Here is a 10,998-nt window from a genome sequence, read left to right on the forward strand (position 1 = left end):
GAGATGGTCTTATGCCAAAATACTTTGGGGTTAAGATCTCCCTGTTTTTTTAAGCCAAAGGTCTTTCCTTTCAATTCCTTTTATATTTTGCTGTACATATGCAAACGACATCTGCCACACACCATTTTTTATAGAGTATCTCCCATCTCTAAAGAAAAAAAGGGGGGAGTTTACTAAACTTTCAGATATTGTATCAACAACTTTATTGGTGATTCAATAATTTTCACAAATATAACTGCTAATGAACTCTCTCCTTTTTTCATCTTTTTTAAATTCTCTATTTTCTTTCTATGTTTCAATAACTTCACTTTCTGTCATCCTGAAACAAATGTATTATGATCAGCTATGTCAACTATGTGATATTTTCTTTTACTAAATTAAAATTTCTATTTTTGTTTAATACTGTCATCCCTATAAAAACACAATGTGTATCTGAAGCCAACTAAAATAGTCAACTAGCGAGAAAAGCTTACAAAACCTTCTAACAATGTCTTAATGACCTCTTTGAAGATACAATAATTTTCACAAATTTAGTTGTCACTGTACTTTTTTTCTCTTTCTTCTTAATTTTTCTTCATTAACTTTGTTCCCACTTATCTGGAAACAAATATATTATGATCAACTATGTCAACTATATGGTACATGCTCTTTAAATAAATCAAGTTATTTAAAAATCAAAGGGACCCACGGGACCAGCCACAATTGGCAGCTAGGCAGTGACCCAGATCTTTCTGAAAGAATAAATTGTGCCTTTCCCTACAAAGCACAATAATGAAAAGCCCTCTACATTCCTATGTTTATTACAGCACTATGGACAGTAGGCAGAATCTGAAACAACAAAAATGTCCAAAAACAGATGAGTGGATATAGAAACTATGGCACATCTACACAATGAAATACTATGGAGCTGTTAGAGAAAAAAAAAAAAAATGAAGTCATGACATTTGCTCTGTTCACCAATTCTGATCTAGAAAAGTAGGTTGGGAAGTGAGTGAATGAACATATGTTAATGTTTCATATTAGACATTTTTATTCTTTTATTAAGAGATCTGGTGATATTCTGTTGGCCAGAAATATACCATAGAGGGCCCGGAGAGATAGCACAGTGGAGAGATAGCAGACAGCCAGGAGTAACCCCTGAGCATCGCCAGGCATGGCCCAAAAACCAAAAAAAAAAAAAAAAGAAAGAAAGAAATATACCATAGAGCCATAACTTATTTCTATCACCCATGGTGAATCAAATTTATTTTATCATATATTGTTTTTGTTTACAATTTCTAAGAATCTATGGACCATATTAAGACTTACTGTGTACTCCCAATGGAGTTCTATCACTTCCTTGGAAAGACCCAAATTCAGGAAGCCCCCTATGATGTGGGGTGAGGGAAAAGGATGGGTGAATGGGTACAAATTTTAGAAGTGCTGACACTGTGTAGCAAGAGGTGGGAACTAGAATGAGCTAATAGGACAAAACCTAGTGGCCTTTCCTGGAGAACTAGATGAGATCCCTTAAGTGAAGACAGAAATTCCTTCAGTCATCATTTATTAAGCACTTGCTGTGTGCTGAACATTGTGTTAAGAGCTGGGAATATGAAAGAAAGGAAGAAAAGAGCAATCAAGATTGCACTCAAAGAGCTCTTGTTCTGGTGAACAGGCCAGTGATTTTTGTGTTGGGAGGTCATATTCATGAACCTGACTGACTGCATGTGGTGTGGGCAAGAGAAAGACACTAACTTGGGCCTGGAGAGATAGCACAGCTGCGTTTGCCTTGCAAGCAGCCGATCCAGGACCAAAGGTGGTTGGTTCGAATCCCGGTGTCCCATATGGTCCCCTGTGCCTGCCAGGAGCTATTTCTGAGCAGACAGCCAGGAGTAACCCCTGAGCACCATAGGGTGTGACCCAAAACAAAAAAAAAAAAAAAAGAAAGAAAGAAAAAAAAAGAAAGACACTAACTTATAAATGTAGTAGAGTAAATAACATATTTTGCATTCAAAAACAAGTTGTGTGAATTGTGAAGCAGTACTTTATTTTTTGTTTATTCTGAGGCAAGAATTTTTGGTAAAATGGAGTAAAATAAGGCATGGGTGCCATCTTGTGGAGGGAATTGTACTGTCAATTTAAGGATGTTATACAGAGAGAGAGAGAGACAGACAGACAGACAGACACAGACACAGAGACACAGAGACAGAGATACAGAGAGATAGAAAGTGAGAGTGTGGGGCTGGCGAGGTGGAGCTAGAGGTAAGGTGTCTGCCTTACAAGCGCTAGCCAAGGAAGGACCAAGGTTCGATCCCCCGGCGTCCCATATGGTCCCCCAAGCCAGGGGCAATTTCTGAGCGTTTAGCCAGGAGTAACCCCTGAGCATCAAATGGGGTGTGGCCCGAAGAAAAAAACCAAAAAAAATATATATATATCTAATAGAAATGGGAACACACAAATCTTGTAGTGCAATGAGACCTTACACCCTGAACATTGACATAAAGACCTGGCACAGGCCTCAGAAGAATGGGCATTCTCCATTTACCCCTTGATCTACAGAAGACATTTACAAAACATCCAAGGTTGTATATAACATTACCCGGAGGCATTCCTGTACCAGGGACGACCCTACAGCTGCTCTGACATCGATCTACTCAAAAGAGACACTCCTTAACACTGGGAAGACAACAAGAACAATGACCTGCTTACTGGACAGGGCTTGCTGTATTGCCCCTTTATGGTGAGGTTTGTCTATAACATCACCTGGAAGCAATCCTCTACCATGGAAGACCCTACCACTGCTCAGACATCGTCCTGCTCAAAAGAGACTTCCCTTAACACTGAGAAGACTTAACAACAACGACCCGCTTACAGGACAGGGCTTCCTGCATTGCCCTTTCATGGTGAGGTGAAACGAAAAGGCACTCCACATCATGACTTCAATGTAGGACATGCAGATTCCAGAATCTTTAATACAGAAACATGAGACCAACAACAGAGACTGTGTGATAAGTGTGTTGGCGCTACGGACAATGTCTTGGAGCGAACGATAACTTTCCTGAGGCCTAGAGCCGGTCTTATGCCAGGAAACTTCAGGAGTAGGATCTCTTTGTATTTAGGCCAAGGTTATTCCTTTCCATGCCTCTCATATTTTGGTGGGCCTATGCAAACAACAATTGCCACTCTAACATCGTTTTTACTGTGCTCTTTGACTCTAATCCTTAAAACGCACCCACTTAAAATTTGAGGTTAACTTAAGCTAATATGCATGTACATGGAAATGTAAAAAGTACTATGCCTCTAGTGTTTAAGGAGTTACGTAAGTTTGATGGCTTTAGATTGCCTTGTGTGCTGTTAAGAAATATTATAATGTGCTACAATCTGGGGACTTGAGGGACAAAGTAATTGCACATGGATTCTGTTTTATTTATCTTAACTTTCTTTGGTGAAAGTTCAAAGTTAAGATATCAGCAAGGGGACTTCTTCTGATAATTATGTTATGGGTGATTGTCCTTCCACTGTAACTTTACCTTATCCTCTTTCTTTGCATCTTTTGTTCTCATAATTCAAAATAAAAAAATTATAAAAAAAAAGAAAAAAAGAAAGAAAAGAAAGTGAGAGTGTGGGGCCGGAGAAATAGCATGGAGGTAAGGTATTTGCCTTTCATGCAGAAGGATGGTGGTTCGAATCCCGGCATCCCATATGGTCCCCTGTGTTTGCCAGGGGTGATTTCTGAGCATAGAGCCAGAAATAACCCCTGAGTGCTGCCAGGTGTGACCTATCCAAAAACAAAACAAAAAAAATTTTTTTAAAAAGAAAGTGAGAGTGTGAGAGAGAGAGAGAGTTATTTGCCAGCAGGCCATAGAAGCAGACAGGGAAGGGGGCAGGACAGGAGGGAAATTTGGGACAACTTTATGACTAAAGTTGTACACTGATAAAGGGTTGGGTGTTGGAATATTATATAACTAAAATACAATCCTAAAGAACTTTTAACTGTGTTCTTAAGGTGATTCAATTAAAAATGTATTAAATAAAAAGAAAGGTTATCAAATGTAATCTCAGGTTTTATGATTCTATGTATTTTACATGAAAAGTATTATTACCAATGCAGTTAAACAGACTATCAACTTAACTAAAAATAAAAAAATAAATTAGTTCTTAGAGAAATAAAACCCTCAAACTTGTGTTTAAATATTGAAAGGTCAAAAACAATAAAATAATGTGAAAATGATAGCATACAATTAGATATATGAATACATACATACATATGTACTTATATATACAGACTCATAGCTATGGATATGTTGAAATTGGTGTTTATGATGTCTTACCGTACTATATATCCATAATTTAGGAGAAATTTTAGTATAATCTAAGAATTGAGAGCAATGTATTTATGTCTATCATATATATTAACTATGTTTTTAAGATTAAAGTATTTGTAGAGCATGCATGCTAGTTATAGGGGTAATACAATATGCATCTTTAATCTTATTTTGTGCTGTATTTTTTCAGCCTTGATCTCAAACTTTTTTTTTTTTTTTTTTTTTTTTGGTTTTTGGGCCACACCCGGCAGTGCTCAGGGGTCACTCCTGGCTGTCTGCTCAGAAATAGCTCCTGGCAGGCACAGGGGACCATATGGGACACCGGGATTCGAACCAACCACCTTTGGTCCTGGATCGGCTGCTTGCAAGGCAAACACCGCTGTGCTATCTCTCCGGGCCTGATCTCAAACATTTTTATAATCACTTTATGAAAAATTGTTTGCCATGTGTTATATGTGCTTATATATGGATAGATTGGTTAATATCTTGTTGAGTGAAATTATTCAGAGGGAGAGCGATAGAAGTAGAATTATGGCATTCATTTGGGAGATATTAAAAACGATAGTCTGAAATTTACCTGGGAAAGAGAGGGTAAAAAGTTTAACCAGGGCCCGGAGAGATAGCACAGTGGCGTTTGCCTTGCAAGCAGCCGATCCAGGACCAAAGGTGGTTGTTTCGAATCCCGGTGTCCCATATGGTCCCCCTACCTGCCAGGAGCTATTTCTGAGCAGACAGCCAGGAGTAACCCCTGAGCACTGCTGGGTGTGGCCCAAAAACCAAAAAAAAAAAAAAGTTTAACCAGTAATTATTAAGATTCATTAAGCCTATTAGATTTTCAATACACAAAAATTTTCTTTTTAAAGATTTGTTTGCAAAAGGAAACAAGTGATAATTCATAATCAATACCTATGACTATTTTGAATTTTTCACAATAAAATATTTTTTAAGAAAAATAAAAAAGAAACAAGATATAGTTATCCTAGTTTCCTTCTTGACCCGTTACACCACTATTGGAAAGAGATTGTATGAGGTCCTTGACATGGCGCTCTTGAGGAGTTTTGTAACTCCTCACCTCTAGGAGGATGGAGCAGTGTCACCCAGCTCTCTTGGTGGTCTCACTGCATTTCCAGATGGACCCAATCCATGCCCTCCTAGTCAAAGATGGGGTTAGGGGCTGGGTTTATCACTGCCATAACCTTTGTAAAACCCCATTATTCCTCCCCTCCATATACACACCTTGTAAAGTAGAACTAACTAATCCAAAATTAAGGTACATTTGCACCTTCCTCTAACCCTTCAACCTTTCATAAGGACAGCCTCTGCCTTTCATGCCTAGATGGGACTGAGACTGCCATGGAGAAATTCCTATGATAGCCCAAGAAAGAATAAAATGGTTGAACAATGACCCTCAAGTTTCTGGCCATGTCCCATCTCTCTTCCTTAGTTGTGTACCCTTCTCCATCTACACCTTCTGGGCAAGCACTGCAAGCGCCTGAGCATGAAGCTTGGTGTTTTTGTTGCTATCTTCTTTGGAGCTCTTATGTCCTAGTAGTGCTGGAGACCAGGCTGTTGTGTTCATGTGCTTCTGCAGCTATTCCAAAATCGAGTACTCCTATCCCCTGAGCTCTTCAACTCTCCTTCAATAATATCTCAGTATAAGAATTTCTCATGAAATATTTGGATGGCTTTACCTTTTTAAGATTATTGATTATTTGAACTCTAATTTAGTTGGTGGTCTTATATTTTACTTAATTGTCATGTGGTGTGAAGAAGTGAAATCATCAGAGAAGGAATTTGTGGGTCTCATGATCAGGTTAGAAACTTCAGGAAGGTCCAAAAAATAGTCACACATTTTTATCAACTCACTCCTTGCCTCTGATTGATTTGGACACATTTTGGCACCAGGAATTAAAAAAACAAACTGATGGCCCCCCTTTTTAGAACTGTGCTTGCTTGGCAGAGAGAAGGGAACAGACCAGATACCTCGACTCCAATTGGTGCAAGGGAGCTGGGCTCTGGGAGGCAGAAGGCGATGGCTGGCCTGAGACAAATACCCTGCTCTCAAAGAAGCCATACAGAAAGTTTCTGTGGGCCTGCGGCCAACAGCTGTTAATGACCAGGGTGATGAATAATAGATACTGGCATGCTAAACCAAATGAAACATTTATTGATACTAAAATAATATATTCACTGCTTTGAATCCAGTGCACACCTATCGAATTAGCTGCCTTGCACTGCTGCTCAGCACTAATGGGTGGCCAAGTCTTTTCAGAAGGGATGAGAGAAGGGCTGAAACTGGCTGAGCTTCCACTGAGTCTCTCACAGTCCTCCTGGCCTCTGAGCTTGTGCTGAGTCACAGGTAGCAGGCTCTCCTGCAACCCACATCCAAGTGGGTCTCTACTAAATAGGTGACATTTTATCTTATAGACACACCTGGGATCTTAAAAAAAAACTGGAGCAGACTCTCCAATAATTTCTACCTGTAGACAAAGTAAAGCTATCATGAAAGGAGGATACAGTAGGCAAAGATTCATTCTGTAGATTCTGTAGATATCACTGTCCTCTATGCTAGGAAGAGCAATATGGTCTCTTAGCCCATGTCCTGCACATCCTAGAGCAAAAGTCTATAAGCATTAATCCATTTGTTCTAAAAGATAGAATTTGCTTTTTAATATATGGTTCATCCTTTAAGGATATTTCTTTGGAAGGACATATAAAAATCTAGTTTTTAATACAAAAATAGCAGCAGAAGTCAACCGTGTTCTTGTGACTATTCCAAACTCCTCTACTATGTACCATATAGGAATCTTAATACTTTTTTGAGAATATATGACATAGAATCGCTTGAAAAAGACTGTAGCAGTGGCAATAACTTCTTTTAATTTAAGATGTTTACCTAGTGCCTAAAAACATTTGTAAAAAAGTTTTGTAGTTTCCGTTATTCTTCTAAGAGAAATTTTAAGTCCTTTTGGTATTTCTTCAATACATCTTTGCTTGGTTGTTTTGTTTTGGGGTCATACCTAGTGGTACTCAAGGTTACTCCTGGCTCTACACTCAGAAATAACTCCTAGCAGACTCTGGGGACCATATGGGTCCCAGAGATCAAACCCCGGTCAGCCATGTGCAAGGCAAATGCCCTACCAGCTGTGCTATTGTTCTGGCCCTGTCAATATGTTTTATTTATGCAATTTATATGAACAGTGAAAGGATTTTGATAGAGTAAAGAGATAGGCAACTATTCTTAGAAAGATGCCAAAACCAAAACCTTCTTCAAATAGAAATTCCCTGGGTGATTTTCCACTGTTGTCAGGGCTTGAGGCTGCAAGATGATGATGATGGATGAGATAAGGTTATATTATTGCCACAGTTAATGGTATTTTCAGTTTTAGTTATTCTTATTTTAACTCTTTTGCATTTCACAGTAAATAACTATATTTATGATTTATAAAGTCTTGCTGTATTTACATATGATTTTATTATGCCTTTGGACAGGGTTTTTGAAGAATACGTTTTGATTTTTATGATTATTGGGAATAAAATTTAATTTGTAAGATTTAATTATATGGAAAGTTTGTTCAGAAGTTCTAATCTCTATATTGATACCTATAATGATAATGAAATCCCATGTCCTTATTTAATCTTGAATCTATATGGATACTGACTTTCAGAATGTTTGCTATGTATGAGGACACTAAGTTCCCTAAGAATACAAATAGTTTTTAAAAAGCCACCCTGCGATTTAATCCTTACATATCACATGAGTAAGCCCTACCTTCAGCCAGATGTGACCCTGAACTGTCCCCTCAACACATATACACACAATAGAGAACTGGACTTATATAATAGAAGTGTTGGGCATTTGAGTCATTGGAAATTGCTCTAATTATAATGCAGCTAGAGATAGTATATAAGGTATGGGACTTCCCTTGCATGTAGCTAACCTAAGGCCTAAGACCACAAGGAGTTGATACCTAAGTACAGAGCCAGGAGTAAGCCAGAACACAAACTCTGGCCTATAAAACAAAAACAAAAATCACAACTCAGATTAAGTAACAACTGTATCACTAAATTTACATTTTGCTTTATATAAGCATTGAGCACTTTTTATTATACAATTGATTCTTCTTGGATTTTATTTTGTATTTTTTTGGACCACATCCAGCAGTGCTTGGGGCTTACTCCTAATTCTGTACTCAGGAATAACTCATGGCAGGGCTTGGAGTGCCAAGAATAGAACCTGGGTTGAATATATGCAATGCAAATGCCCTACCCATTGTACTATTGCTCTGTTCCTCAAATCTTTATTTCTGCAATTTTTCCCCTTCCCTTTTTTGCTGGTGTGATATGAAGTGGGGATAGTGAATGCCTATTACAGCTAAATTCACCCACTTGATATGGAGCTCACACACATAAAGGGGCTAAGAGGTTGCATTTGCTCCCGATCCAGGATCACAGCAATATCAAAAATCAGCAATATCATGATAGTAGTGGACATATAAGACAGGTAGTTGACCAAATATCTCCATCCTTGGACCCTCTGAATACCCTACCTTCTGCTTCTCATGTTTAGAGCTCAAATTGGGATGCAAGTAAATTCAGCAAATAATCTCCTTGACAATTAACAGGGGCTCAAACAAGCACATGGAAAGCAAGTATGGCTCCTGCTCAGAAGTGGGTGGAAGGTTACCAGGCTTCAGGAAAGAGGGAGTGTGTAGAAGCACCATATCTTTAGATTGTAAAAAACATGAGAAAATGTAAAAAGATCATCTCCTGTGCCACACTAAGTGCCCTTTTGATGAACAAATACAGCAAAGAACTGAAAAGTGAACAGTGTCATTTGTTTGTCTTTATTGACACACCATGACTTACAAACTGTTCATAACAGCGTTTCAGGCAAGTAAAGTTTCGATATAAGTCCTATCTCCAGTGTCAACTTCCCTCCACCTATGTCCTCTGGCTTCTTCCCACATCCAGCCTATCTCACAAGTTCACTTATTGTACTTTGGGTCCAATGCTTGCTCTTTGGTTCAGATATATACATGGACTTCATTTCTACACCACCAATGTGTCCAAGACCATTAACTCCTATATCTATCCACCAATACAGCCCACTTCATCTTACTCTTCCCACATTTTTATCCTTCCCTATTTTATTTTTATAATATAGTACCACCTTGTATTCGTTTAAGATGTGTCCTTCTTATGATTCATTTCACTTAACATGATTTCCTCTAGTTCCATTCATACTGAAGTGCATTGCAAGACTTCATCCTTCCTTGAAGCTGTGTAGTATTCCACTGTGAATGTATACAACAGCTTCATTATCCATTCACCTAAACTTGAACCTCTATCTAGGTTGATTCCTGATTCCTTATTCAGTATTGTACTGAGTGCTGTTTGTATTGTCTTGAGGGTAGATACCAAAAAGTAGAATTGCTTGATCATATGGAAGTCCTTTTCTTTTTGTTTTTTGTTTTTGGGTCACACCCGACAGTGCTCAGGGGTTACTCCTGGCTGTCTGCTCAGAAATAGCTCCTGGCAGGCACGGGGGACCATATGGGACACCGGGATTCGAACAAACCACCTTTGGTCCTGGATCGGCTGCTTGCAAGGCAAACGCCGCTGTGCTATCTCTCCGGGCCCCGGAAGTCCTTTTCATACTTTTTTGAGAAGCCTACATGGATTTTATTTAAACCTTTATTGAAACATCTCACATGTTCTGAGGGTAATTCAAAGACATCTTGGAGCAGAGGAATTCACTTCCTAACATGCAATCTCAGGCATAGATAGGCCAGGGCACTGTGACTTGTCTAGGGTTAGGGAGAGAAGCAAGAGATCGTCATGGAAACTTTCTAGGAAGATCTTGGCTTCAGTTTGTAGGCAGCACTGCCCCCATTAAGCTGGCTGGAGCTGAGGTTCTTTAACTCCTTGTGACACGCAGCAGGGAGACTTTGGTGAGAGGCATGTGAGTTTGCAGTTCACAACGAAGCTGGAAAACAAAGAGAAGCAGATGACTCTTCCCATGACTATGACTCCAAGCTGTGGGCTGCAAAGGATGGTAGGGAGAGAGCCAGGAGAGCGGCAGCACTTTTTGAACCTGGTGGGGCTAGGCATGGACTTCATGCACCATGGTGTCACTTCCCACCCTCTTTCCTTTCCCTCTGTTGTCCCTTTGTTGCTACTATTATAGCTCTGACCAGGGGTTATGCATGCTTCTTTGGGGTCCTTATACAATTGACTCCAGAGCTCAAGGTTGCACACTCTGGTTGCAATTGATTGAAAAAATGGTCACCAGGGAGAGCAGTCCTTTAGTTGTGGTCCCCATGTACTTTCAGTTGTACTCAAACATGTGCTTACCAGGGAGTACACTACTGGGTACAGGGATAGAATATCTTTAGGCATGGTGTTTGCACACACCTGTCTATGTGCTGGAGATTGTACACGCTATTGTGGCATCAAAGGTCCTAAGATAGTAGTGCCACAGAAATCATGCTTGGCACATAAGGGCAATAACAGGGACCCAACTCAGGGCTCATGCTTGCAAGGCAGGTGTTTTAAGACACTGTATTTTATTTAGTCAGGTGTTTTTAGTCACCTCCTGGACTCTGTATATCAAGTCATTTAAACCTCAAAGTAACCCAGTAACCTAATCACTCAGGTAGTAACACGCTCACTTTAGAAGAGAGGGAAAAAT

The 10,998-nt window shown here is 39.3% G+C and overlaps 1 pseudogene; it reads right to left on the minus strand.

The window, feature by feature from the left end:
• The window catches only part of LOC126025753 (cyclin-C-like), a 28,530-nt pseudogene extending 18,486 nt beyond the window's left edge, over positions 1-10,044 (minus strand).
• Positions 10,045-10,998: the final 954 nt, after the last annotated feature.

This window comes from Suncus etruscus, chromosome 13 (genome assembly GCF_024139225.1).
Source record: "Suncus etruscus isolate mSunEtr1 chromosome 13, mSunEtr1.pri.cur, whole genome shotgun sequence".
In the NCBI taxonomy this organism is placed as follows: Eukaryota; Metazoa; Chordata; class Mammalia; order Eulipotyphla; family Soricidae; genus Suncus; species Suncus etruscus.